Source organism: Rattus rattus, chromosome 4 (genome assembly GCF_011064425.1).
Source record: "Rattus rattus isolate New Zealand chromosome 4, Rrattus_CSIRO_v1, whole genome shotgun sequence".
NCBI lineage: Eukaryota > Metazoa > Chordata > Mammalia > Rodentia > Muridae > Rattus > Rattus rattus.
Window position 1 is genome coordinate 85,363,707 of NC_046157.1, and position 13,706 is coordinate 85,377,412.

A 13,706-nucleotide genomic window follows, 5' to 3' on the forward strand; every position below is an offset into this window, starting at 1 on the left:
CAGGAAGGAATTTTACAAGCAGGAGGTTCTGGTGGCTGCAGGAGGAAATTGCCTGGCTTGGCCACCTCTCCAGTCTTCATTCACTTACCTCATCCCTCCCTTGAGCTTTGTCCCATCCAGGGGACATCCAGCAGAGCATTAGGCCTGATGAATTCTTAGTGAGTGGGATGTGGGTGGCCGTGGCCCCTGAAGGACCAGACACCCTTCTCTGGGACACTGCTGGAGTCAGGAGTCATTGCCATAATAGTCACAGGCAGAGGTTGTGGGGGGTGCAGAGGGACAGTGGCTCTTGTCACCTGGAACTTGTCTTCCTTCTGTTAGTTATCTTCCCGTCCTCAAGATGAATAGGCAGAGTTGGGGAATGCCACGGTCTCCGATCAGGGATGTGCTTCTGTGAGCCTGAGGGATGAGACAGCGTTTGTGGGCAGGCAGCACCTGTTCAGGGACACAGCTGCAGCCAGGACAGCAGGCATTCTTAGCTGCTGCCTCATGGCCACCCCAAGCAGCTGCCTGGTCTCTTTCCCATGTTTCCAAACATGGGAACTTGTGTGAGTCTGATGCCTGGAAGGCTTGCACAAGGAGGGAGCTCAGCTATTGCATCCTGGGCTCCTAGCACTAAGGCTCTGCAGTGTCCCCAGACTTCTGTATTGTATCTGAGACAATTGGTTCTCCGTTTTGGCCAGTCATCGAAGAGACATAAGCAGGATTTACAACAGAGAGCTCAAAGTCCAATTTGTTAAGTTGTGAAACCAGAGGCTAAGTTAAAAAGTGAGAGGTGAAGTGGGAGCTAAGAGGACAGAGAAAGCAGGAGGCAGGAGGGTGAGAGGAAAGGGCAAGGGCCTGCCTGTGGCTAGTGCCTGGTAGCCCATGGTGAGAGGGAGAGGCTTGCACTGCATTAAGAAGAAAACAGTCACGCCTCAGTGAAACGGAAGCCTGAGGAGCGGCGCTCCATCCCTGGCATCCACATGTGGAAAAGGGAACTAAATCCAGTCTCCTGATATCTGTATGTGTGCTGTGGTGCATAGCCCTCCCCATGCCAAGTAAATAAGTAATAGGCAGACAGATAGATAAATCAATATTAAATTAATAATAAACTAATGTAATTTTAAAATACAAGAGAGAAAAAGAAAGCAGTAGAATTTTTTTTCAAAATAAGGAAAAGCAGACCGAGAAATCACCTAAAGGCACTATGAAAACTTCATAGCTCACAGTACTTTTTCTAAATGACCCAAAACACCAGGGAAGGGCCTCAGGAATCACACGAAACAGAAGACAGTGCCAGGGAATGTCTTTAATCTATGCACTGTTAAAGAAGTTAACGAATTTCCAATAATTAAATCCCACCTCATCCCCATGGGAAGGATTGGTGTGTGTGTGTGTGTGTGTGTGTGTGTGTGTGTGTGTGTGTGTATGTTTGTGTGTATGTATGTGTAAGTATATGTGTGTGTATATGTGTAAGTGTGTGTGTGTGTATGTATGTGTGTGTATGTATGTGTGTATGTATGTATGTGTGTATATGTGTGTGTATATGTGTAAGTGTGTGTGTTTGTATGTGTGTGTGTTTGTGTGTATGTGTGTGTGTTGTGTGTGTGTGTGTGTTTGTGTGTGTTGTGTGTGTGTGTGTGTGTGTTTGTGTGTATGTGTGTGTGTGTGTGTGTGTGTGTATGTGTGTGTGTGTGTATGTGTGTGTGTTTGTGTGTATGTGTAAGTGTAATGTGTGTGTATGTGTGTATATGTGTAAGTGTGTGTTTGTATATGTGTGTGTGTTTGTGTGTATGTGTAAGTGTAATGTGTGTGTATGTGTGTATATGTGTAAGTGTGTGTTTGTATGTGTGTGTGTTTGTGTGTATGTGTAAGTGTAATGTGTGTGTATGTGTGTATATGTGTAAGTGTGTGTTTGTGTGTATGTATGTATGTGTGTGTATGTATGTGTGTATATGTGTGTGTATGTATGTATGTGTGAATATGTGTGTATATGTGTAAGTGTGTGTGTGTGTGTGTGTGTATGTGTGTGTATGCTGGTGTAAGTGAACTCAGAGTGTTTGAGAGAAATACATATCCAGAACTCACCTTGTGAACCTGTCTAATCCGTATGCGACAGCCCGTTGTCCCTCTGGGTGGAATCTCAGCTCACAGGAGCTGCCCCGCCCACCCAGCTCACCAACCTGCACCTTGACAAGCAAACAGCAAATGACAGGAATGTTTGACTAGGGAAAAAAGGGCCTTTCTATAGTTGTAAATAAATAAATGAAAATATAAGAATTAAGATTTTAAAGAAAAATTTTATAATCTTAATTCATTAAGCACTGTAGTGACTTAGACGTTTCCTTTAGGAGGTAGGGCAGTAGGTCAGTTGGTTGAGCGTTGGCCTGGCACCCAGGAAGCCTTGTGGGTTAATCCTCAGTACGACACAAACCAAGCCTGTGATTGCAGCACCCAGGAGGTGGAGGCAGGAGACAAGAAACATCAAGGTCACCCTGGGATGCTTAGCAAGTCTGAGGCCAGCCTGGGCTATACCAGGAGACCCCCAAACCTTTCTTTTTTTCTAGAATGAACGAGAGGAAAAGTGGATATGTCTGCTTTTATAAAGGTAGAGAGACTCTGGTCCCAAGTTGTGCTTTGATTACATGAAGTGACATTGGGTTTGTAAAATGCTTGCGTGGTTACCCCCAGCACACAGACTCTTCTGAATCTCATTTGAGTGCCCTTTAACTTTAATTCCAGCACACTTTAAGATGTGTACATACGAGTTTACACATGTGTGCAAGTATGTGTGTGCATACATTTCTGTGGGCGTTGGTGTTTGTATATATGTGTTTGCATGTGTGTGAGTATTTGTATTTTTGTGGAGTCCAAAGGACAACCTCCAGTGCCAACCTCAGGAACAGAGTCCACCTCCTTTGAGGCAAGGATCCCTCATCGCTCTGGAGCCCATCAATTAGGCTAGGCTAGCCATCCACCCAGCCCCTGGGTCTTTCCGTCTTTGGTTTCTGTCACAGGGATTCCAAGTCACCAAGCCTAGATTTTCATGAGGATACCAAGTCTTGGACTCAGGTCATCCTGCTTGTGAGGCAAGCGTGCTACCAGCTGAGCCACGAGTCCTGCATCTTTCAGAGGATTCCATTGACCCAAGAACATTTCCTCTCTAAACTCCTGGGAACAATTAGCCACATCATGAACACGAACAGGTCATAGCTGGTCTCAGCCGGCAAGGGCTGGCCAGCTCTGGAGGTCACCCGGCTGACACATGATGCTGTAATGAATTTAACTGAGTTAAAACCCTTTGGTTGAAGAGGTGATTCTGTGTGCCTCCCTAGACCTGAGGGGGATGCTCTAAGTCCTCAGCCTGTCAGGCAGTGTGCACCTGAGGAAAGCCACTCTTTCTTCTATAGTCTTCTTATTACTTCCCTCTCTATTGTACAGATGCCTCAACTGTAACTATCAATAAAATCACAACGATTCAAACATTTAAATAATTAAATCATAATGATTTAAACATTTAAATAATTAAACCAAATGATTAAAATCAAACACGAGCTTAAGTTTGAAAGGAGGCCAAGTTTTTCGTTGCTATGTTGGATGTACAGAGAAATTTTTTATAGATAATGTGGGCTAGTAATACCACAATGGAGTCTGGGGACAGTATAGTGGCAGAGTCAAGGAGGGAGGGGGCCTTCTGCCTTTTCACCCCGGTTACTCAGCAGGCTTTTCCTGGTGCTCGGAGGAGGATGAGGGGAGCTGGGAGGCACTTCGAGTCTTTCCACGTGTCCTAAGAACATCGCGTTGACTCATAGCAAGATCTGGAGGAAAATTCACAGAAGTCAGGAAATTCCCGGTAGATGCTCTCATTTTACCCTCTGTTAACCCTGCAGAGAAAGCATAGGTAGGGTCAGACAGCAGGCCATTTCTAAAGAGGAAGAAGAAATCAAAGCGCGACTGTTGCTGTTGCCTGCCTGAGGCAGGGCATGGGGTACTAACAGGCCTGGCTGAAGTCACAGAAACGGCCTCAGCCCAGTGACCCGGGGGGCAGCCAGGCCTGGGCTGTTTCTTCGTTCCGTATTTGTACCTTTTTTTTTTTTTTTTTTTTTTTTTTTAGAATTTTCCCCCCTTTCGTTGGCTTTGACTCCCCGTTGGGACCCGCATCTTTCCTTTTGGGCAACACAAGATGTCCCACGGCTCCTCCTTCCAATGGACAAGGCCAAATTTAGAGTCGGGGTTGCTCATTTGAGCTGTGTATATAATTGAGCCTGGCACCGAAGGTTATCATTAGAAGAATGGCATGGAAGTACAAGAAAGGAGAGACTAGATCCAAATTAGAAAAAAGGACCTGAGGAGAGCCGTGGAGGCGAGGTCGGGAGGCGTGGCTGGGAGGTGTGGCTTCAGAAGGAGCCACCCTGAGGGGAGGAAGTACTGGTTAAGAAAAGTGCCTTCCTAGGACACTTAAGGAAGCTAGGGTGGGCACTGCCATCTCTCAGGACTGTGTTAGGTCTTAGGAGCAGGCTCTGCTTGGACCTGTTTACGGCATGGGAAAAAGGCATAGCCAATTGGCATTCACTTACCAAGTGTCTAATTCTGTCTCCCAAGAAAGCAGAGGGCCCTGGAGGGCCCAGGTCTTACCTCTGTTCCACGCTCCCACCCCGTAGCCCCCGCTTCCCGAGAAACTTTGTGTACAGCTGTGATGTTCCGAGCTTTGGGGAACAGAGTCCATCAACGCTCCACATCTCCAGATGGAGTGCCCCGCTGTTCATCCAAAATGCGGGCAAGAGGTTAGCAAGGGCCACCATGGAATTGATCGGGGTGCTTGTCTTGGCAGAGCTGGTGAGCGGCCACGTGTACGCACACCTGTCACCTGTCACCCTTGGCATCTTTGGAGCTCTTTGAGGTTTGCTGTGTGAGGGAGGGGCTTCAGGAGGCTCTAATCCTGTGTGGCCAGGCACAGAGCTGCCTGGTCGACCCAACTGTCCTGGCCGCCTTTCTTGCCTGCTGACTCATGCCAGGGTTGGCACAGTGGGCTTCCGGTTGTTTCCCAGCGGCTCGCCAGACTGTCTCTTCTACCAACATTCCTAGTGGTGTCCTGGCTCCTTATGACCCTGGGTTCTAATATTCTTGGGTTCCTTCAGACTACCCAGGCTGGCTTCTCTCCAACCTGCCTGGCCTTGTTAAAAGCAGAATGCCGTCTTTTACAGCCCTGCTGTTTCTGTCGAGTTCACGGGAAGCCTGCCGTTTTTACAAGGGAGATGGCCCCTTGGATGATCTCTTGCCTGGGTGGGCAGAGAGCCTGGGCTTCTGCAGGGTCCTCACTCAGGAACAGAGCCTTGGAATTGTTTCTGGTTTTTTTTTGTTGTTGTTGTTTTTTTTTGTTTGTTTTTTTTTTTAATGATAGTTTAGAAAATGAGGTTCAAAGGTGAGGGGCTCTCTGGGAGGAAGGATTAACTGTGTCGACTTGGGAGCTGTTCAACCCTGGAAACAAGGCTGAGGAACATAATCTATTTTGAACATTCTCTCCCTGAGCCAAGGTCCGTTATGGTGTAGAAATAGCTTCTCCACAGGAAAGAAAAATTCACGGCAAAGAATATATAGGCTGTAAAAACAAACACCTTGTGTCCCCCACCAAAAGCTATTCCATGTAGCCACATGGAGTCTCTGTCCGTGTGGGTGTGTTCACAGACACATGGAGACATCTTCCACATACTGAGTAACAGCTATGTTAAGAGGTGGCAGAGTGGCCTTGTCTAAGTGGATAGAAAACACTTACCGTGGGGCTTTTAAAAAATGCCATAAAACCCACGCTGGCTTCAACTGCATGGAGATATATGAAAGGCCATGATGGCTTAGCATGCAGGGGCTGAGGCCAACATTCCCAGTACTGTTACATAGGGTGGCAGCAGGAGTTTCTTTTTTTTAACTTCTGAAATTCAATCTATTCCTAGAAAAAAAAAAACCAATCGCTTCAAACACTGCAAGCTTAGACCTGCTCTGTAGGTCCTCTCTCAGGGCGCCTTGGGTGATCAGAAAGGCCACATGGTTCTTCTAATTTCATCTTTTTGCCACCACCTACCAGTTGGCATCCAGGGGAATCTTGAAGAAGCAAATCAAATCTATCTTGTGCCTACTTAAACTCTGCAGTGGCTTCCACTGCCTGTTTAAAGTTGACGTCCCTTAGCTTAGCAGGCACCTCTCTTGGCCTTCTGTTCTTGTTATATTCTCTCCATGTCTCTGTCTCTGTCTCTGTGTGTGTGTGTGTGTGTGTGTGTGTGTGTGTGTGTGTTCTGTATGTTGTGCATATCTGTGTGCTTGTATGTGTTGCGTGTCGTTTTTGCTACACAGCCTTGTTTGTGGGATGCTCCGAGTCTGTATCCACCTCTTTCCCTCAGGTATCTTGATCCTCCCCTTCCTGCCCTCTCGTCTCTCCTAGCTTTCGGGAACCTGGAAGTCCTGCCTCTTTCTTTCGGCCCAGGTATTGGCTGCTGGCATCTTTATTGATAGATCAAAAACCAGTTGGGGGCAAGGACCTTCAGCATCAGTAAACACAGACTCCTAACTAAATCAAAGCATCAGAACCACTCCTCTACATGGATGTGGGGACATGTGGGGGCCAGAAGTTGATGTCATGTGTCTTCCTTGATGGCCCTTCACCTCAGTTTTGAGACAGGGTCTCTCTGTGAGCCTAGAGCTCACGGACTGGGCCAGACTAACTGGACAACAAGCTCCAGGGATCTGCCCGTTTCCCTTCCCACTGGATTTGGGGTTGTAGGAGAGCCACCATGACCAGATTTTTATGTGGGTTCTGGGGATCTGAACACAGGCCTGCTCCCCAAGAGCTTCACCAACTGAGTTTTCTCCTTCATCCTTCTCTTTATGGGAACCCTCCACCCTCCACCCTCCGCCCTCCGCCCTCCGCCCTCCGCCCTCCACCCTCCACCCTCCACCCTCCGCCCTCCACCCACCACCCTCTGCCCTCTGCCCTCTGCCCTCGTCGGTAGGCCAGCCATTTCAAATCGAGCTTCTTTCTATCTTGAGTAACCTTGGAATGTGAATGCTACAGTGACCGAATTTGATGCCTAGGATAAGAGAAACAGAAAGCAGACATGGTGGGAGGTGGGCATGGCACTTACAGGCAAAGGAACCAGAAGAGGAATTAAGGTGACTTTGAGCAAAGGCTGAAGGAGTGAAGACGGTGTGAGGGACATAGATACCTGAGGGGAAGCATTCTAGGCAGAGGGGACAGCAAGTGCCAAGACTGTGAGACAGGAACATGCCTGGTAGCTTCAAGAACCACTAGGGAAGGGATGAGGTGGCCAGGAGCCTGGCTGAGGGCCATGGAGTTCTGAAACACACACAATTCTATGTGCATTTAGGGCCCCATGACAGTGGACATTTGTGGCCCCGAGGAATCAACCCAGTGGTGAAAAGCTTGCATTGCAAACATCATTAGAAAGCATGGGGGTCTAAAAACATCATTTTCTTCCCACCTGCATCTCCACAGTCTCACCAGAAGCTCTTAGTAGCAAGACGCCCCCTCTCTGACTCAGACATGCCTTCGCAGCACTTAGGGTCGGGGGTTAAGTAAGCAGTTCTATCCTTGGGGACCTGCTGGGGTGCTCTGCCCACACTGTATCCATAGCAACCTCAGTAGCAGGCTGATTCATTTGATCCCTGTATGGAGAGTTACAGAAGTGTACACACAGCTATGATCTCCGATGGCTGGGCCAAATTGTGATTCGAGACGTCTCAAGTTCCCCCCTCTCTTGTCACAAGGTTCCCTGTTTTACAGCTGTGAGCGACTGACATTAATGCATCGTTGCTGTTGTTCTCAAGTGTGCAGCTCAGTGACACTGGGTACATTGATGTCACTGTGCAGCCACTACCACTATCTATCTCCAGGGCTTTCGTAGCCCCCAGATGAAGCTCTGCACTTAGTCTCCCCACCCCGTAGCACCAGGTCCTTTTTGTCTCTGAGCGTTTGTCTAGTCAGGGAGCTTCACCTAAGCTAGTCTGATGCTATTTGTGTTTGTCTAGTCAGGGAACTTCGCCTAAGCTAGTCTGATGGTATTTGTGTTTGTCTAGTCAAGGAACTTCACCTAAGCGAGTCTGATGGTATTTGTGTACTCACTTCCATGGCTGCTTTATTTTACTTAGTATTATATTCTCAACATATGGCCATGTTGCAGAAAGTATCTGGTTTTCTTCCTTTTTAGGGCAGAGTAGTATTCCTTCGTATGTGGACATCTGTCCTTCTGTACCACAGTGGACCCGTTTATGGTCCCTTTGCCCATTGTCAATAACATTGCTGATATCCTACATGCCCAAACTCCTTTCACTTCAGTGTCTCCTTCCTTGAAGGAACCTCAAGCAAGTGTTCTTTTCAGCTACACCCAGTCTGTGTGGCTGCCCAATGCCCACTTTGTAGCACCTTCCCTTCATTAACTCAGTGACTGACCAGGAACCCGACTCCTTAGTCCTAGAGAATGAAAAGCGGGGTAGCTTCCACAGACATCCATGCTGACAATGCTGCTGGTGTGACACCTTGGTGGCATCACCAGGGATGGGGTCCATGGATTTCCTACATGCTCAGCCTTTGACCTTTGACCCCTTTGGCAGTGGGGATGAGTATATACAGCAGTGGGCAGTGCTGAGGGGAGAGGCAGAGGATAATCCCTGTGGCCCCGTCACTTATGTGAAGACCGGACTCTGAGGGTTATAGCACAGGCTTTGCCTCAGTGGCTTCAGCTAGCCCACCCCATCTGAAGTTGCTCATTGCACTGCTTCTGTGAGGGAGGCAGTTTGTTCACCAGCATTTGAAATGAGGAGAAAGGGATACAAATTAGATTTCAAGTACACACACACACACACACACACACACACACACACACACACACACACGGCCATGCTGCTTCTGCATTATCTCATGCCTCCGAAGTGTCTGTCCCATCCACGACAGAGTAGCCTTTCTAGACACAAGCTACTTGCTCTGGGTCAGGGTGCAGGATACCTCATTTAGTTGAGCCTCAGTTTTCTCAGTGTTATGACATTAATGGCAGAAGCCATGCCAAGTTAGCCACAAAGATTAGTGAAGTGAATGCATGATTTCGTACTCCGAAGTCACTGAGCATGGGTATTACTGTCACTGTGGCCTGTGTCACCTTGTGGGCTCTAGCCTGTCTCACGCCTGCTTCAGAGCCCTTCTGTCCTCTCCTAATGAGGTGTCTAGGCCTTGCTCTCCCGCTGAGCCGTGCTCCTGGGAGATGTCTGCTGAGAACCCAGGATGAAACTGAGTCAGAGGTCTGTATAGACTTGACTCACCAGGTCTTCAAACCAGAAGATCACCCTGTGGGGCTCCTGACGTTCCTGGAAAATAAAAGAACTGAATATTATTGGGCTGAGTTCATCAGACACTTGTTCAGTCCTCCCTTTAGTGTGCCTGCTGTTTCGAAGGGAGTGGGCAGCCATCCAGCCAAGCCCGAGCCATCAAAGGCCGAGGCCCAGAGGCGGCACTGAGGAGTCTCTGCGCCTTCAGACACCTCACCCTCTTCCCACAGACCCGCTCTCCTGCAGGCCTCGGGCTAGAGAGTTTCCCCGCCCTCCAGGCTCCTGGGAAAATGTTTCCAAGGGCTGCCTCTGATGAGGTGTGTCACAACTGAGCCTTGCTGGAGGCCTGGGTGTGGCTGGGAAAAGGCCACCCAGACTCCAGAGAACAAGAAAGGGAAAGTTTCCAGTCTGGAGCCTTGAACTAAGGCCATTTCTCTCTTCCTTCTCCCCTTATTTCCCACTTCTTGGCCCCAACAATCGGACTTGTCCTCTTTATAACCCAGCTGCCTCTCCAGAGCTCCCCAGAAGCTAACATGGCTGCTGTGTGGTGAATCCTCAACCCCCGCTGTAACTGTTACAATGTAACAATGTAACTTAACTCATCCTGCCCCTGCTTTACCCAATGCCTGTCCTCTGTTGAATCAGCTGGTCAAATTACACAACTGAGCCTTCCCCTTGTGTGTGTGTGTGTGTGTGTGTGTGTGTGTGTGTGTGTGTGTGTGTGTGTGTGTGTGTGTGTGTGTGTGTGTGTGAGAGAGAGAGAGAGAGAGAGAGAGAGAGAGAGAGAGAGAGAGAGAGAGAGAGAGAAACACATTCTAAGAGTTCTCAGGTTAATTAGTTCTCAGTTTTCACCTCTTGGTCAAAGCAAACCACTTGAGCTCCAGCCATGAGGCCAAAGCACTAGACCCAAGGAAGGTAGATGGAACTCAACACTTTAGTGTTTGTCCTACTTTAGTACGTGTGCAGGACTGACTTGGCTACAGCCAGCTCTCTGTGAGGGAGACTGGATATGTGAACTTTCTTCTGAGTAGATGTCTTAGTTACTTTTTCATTGCTGTGACCAGAGAAAAGTAACTTAAAGAAGGAAAGGTTGCTCTTGGCTCAAGGTTTTCAGGGATACAGTCTATCGAATGTGGTGGGGAAGGCTTGGCTGCTGGGGAAGGCTTGGTTGCAGGAGCTCGAGGTGGCTGATCACATTGCGTCCACAGTTGGAAACAGAGAGAAACAGAATTCTGCACCTCAGTTTCTTTTCCATATCTGTCCTTTCTCCTTTTTTCATTCAGTTGAGCACCCTAGCCAATGGGACAGTGCCACCCACATTCAAAGAACGTCTCTCTCTCAGTTCAGCCAAACATGAAACAGCTTCGCCGACATGCCCAGTGGTGTGCCAAATCTTAGGTGATTAAAAATCTGATTAAGTTGACAGTGAATATTAACCATCATGGTGATCAAGGCTCAGTTAAAATGGAGGAGGGAGGAGAAGGCACAGGTAACAGTTGGCATTTCATTCCATGTACTACATTCTCCCTCCTGAGCCTCATATAACCTTGTGTTCTTCCTTCTCGAACTTGCTATGCAGCCAAGGATAAGTGTGAACCCCTGATCCTCCTGAAAGCTAGAATTCTAGGTAGACACCACTACATTGGTTTATGTGGTGCTGGGGATTGAACCCGGGGCATCAAGTAAATGTCCGTCCATCCATCTGTCCGAGTCGTGCCCCCACTTTCATCTCATCTTCTGAAGGAGCTCCAACAGCCAAGAGGGTCCATCTCAGCAGCATCTTGCAGCAGCCAAAGCTGCTCTGTGTAGCTGTGTAGCCATCTATATGTAGTCCAGGCCCTGAGGTACCAGTCTTGACCAACTTAATCGTAATTTGTTTTTTAACAGAGGAATGCCATGGACAATGTTAACTTTGAAACCATTTCTCTAGAACATTCTGCATGGTAAATTTCTCTTTGACTTCCACAGAGGTATCTGGTCTGCCAAAAGAATTAGAAATGCAAAGCCAATATCTTTCTCAAGAGAGTCAATGTAAACAGCTTGCAAAGCTTCTCTTTCATCATTTCCAACTCAAGGGCAATTGTGGGCCAGACACACATGTGCCTCTTGCTTTGTACAAGGCGATCTTAGAAGTCTGAGAGAAATTGAGATGAGGTTGAGGAGACGCAGTTCACAAGGAGCCCAGGACACTTCTCTGAAGAGACCTTCTCAGACATGGCAGTGACTTTGCTCAAAGGTTGTTAACTGAGGAATGAACTCGTCTCTGGTCAGACATGATTGTCAATCACACACACTGCGTTGCTGAGCATCCGGGGCCCACGAACAATGGAAGGACCTTGTTGGGTGCTGAAGTCAGGACAGATGATATTTCCAAAAAGGACTTCTCTGAGGGCCAACCCACTGTCAGACAGAGCAGTCTCTTGAGAAAGGAGACCTTCCTTTCTAGTAGTGATGATGGGAGTTCTCTGCCTCACTCTCACTAGACAACCTACTGATCGCAGAGGGACCCCAGCATGTCCTGCCTTTGTAGAGCTTGAGATCACCAAAGAATGGGCAGAAGACAGAGAGGGCATAGAAACCAAGAGCAAATAAATCACTTGCAGGAACTGGAGGAGGGGCTTCAGACACGTGACTTCAAGGACCCTTAGGGCCACTTATATAGAGAGTGATCATGGAACATTCGCTCACAGATAGTAAATGTGCTTGCTGACACAACTGAGGGGCGTCATCTGCCTGGGTGTGGGCCCCTTGATGGGAGGTGGGTAGCCTTGCTATCATGTCCAGTCCTAAGGAGCAGCTGTGTGCTTTCTACCCAAAAGTTCAAGGGCTAACACAGGGCTGTACATGGCTGTGGCACACATCACTGCCCCTAGTTGTAGACGTGTGTATGTGTGTGTGTGTGTGTGTGTGTGTGTGTGTATGTGTGTGTGTGTATTCATATGTTTAATACAGTCTTGAGATGCTGGCTTGGACTCCCACACTGCCTACTTTCTTCTCGGGATACTGCCTTCTTCACAGACCACTCCTCCTTGCCTGATATTCCTCTGAGTGGCAGGAAATCCAGTTCCACGCTTTTTGCTGACTTCTTGAACGTTTAATGTGTAGTTGGTAACGGAGATAACAGGGATGCCCAAGTAACCTTTCCTGTCTTCTTATTTGACAGATTCAGAGCCCAGTACCTTGGACTCACAGTCTTCTACTACTCTGTTCCTGTCCTCAGAGGAGCCTGGCCCCTCTACAGCAGCTCTGCCATCTCCGTCCTCCTCCTGTGAGCCTCAGCCTTTCTCCCCGAGCCCCACCATGTTACCCTCTCTCCTGCAGCCTCTGCCCACTGCCTCTACAGCCCCAGCCCCCTGTGTCCCTCGGCGCAGTGGGCTCTACACCATTGTGACCTCCTCCCCAGAGGCTGCGCCCCACCTTGTTGACTGGCTGCCAAGCTGCCCCTCAGCCACATCTCCCGGTGTCCGTGGCAAGGATCGTGAGCGGCCACAGACCATGCTGGCCCCAGCCCCAGCCTCAGAGAGGGGCCACAATCAGCACCCAGGCCCTGCCAGGGATGGTCATGCTGAACACCCTGGATCCTCCCCACCTCCCTGCCCCCCTCCAGCCACTGCTGCCACTCTGGAGGCCAGTGTTGGGGACATCCTGGTGGAGCTACGGACAATGAATGGCCACCTGGACATCATAGCAAAGGCCCTCACTAAATTGGCCTCGTCACTGGTGCCCCAGTCTCAGTCAGTGCCCGAAGCACCAGATGCCAACTAACAGAGTTGGATCTCCCCAGAACAAAGGGATGCTGAGGGTACCACGCATCCTCACTGACTCCTCTGACCCTGTCTCTGAGGGAGACAAGCAAATCAGTGGAAGAACCAGTCACTCAGCTTGGTTTTATAACAGAATGGATGCCCTTGGCCTGTCACTCAGAGGATGGCGTGTCTCCTGCTGGTGCCACAAGCTGACAAGCTAAAGCCTTTGTGTGTTTCCTTTCACCTTCAAATGCCCCTCACTCGTTTTAAATCCCTGGTAGGAAAAGCACCTCCAGAAGGGCTTGGGGCAAGGTGATTAGAAAAGCAACATTTCCTCCCCAGTCCATTGAACCCTGGGCAAAGTGAGGGGACGGATGGGAGAGGAGGTCCTGTCATCAAAAGCACCCTCTGGGGGCTCTCCAGCATTCCTTTCTTGAGATGCTAATGGTGTGTCCGCCTCCAGTGGACTCCAGTGGGCTCCACATATCTCTTTTTAAAGTATCTTTAGGAAAAACAAATTGTTCTTTCTCATTTATACCTACATTTCAAGAGTTTAGGGAATAGGGCAGGAGGAAAAAGGACAGAGCAGAAAAGCCGTGGGTTGGGGTATTTAAGTCCTTCTTATGACTAAGAAAGACTCTTGTTTGTGGT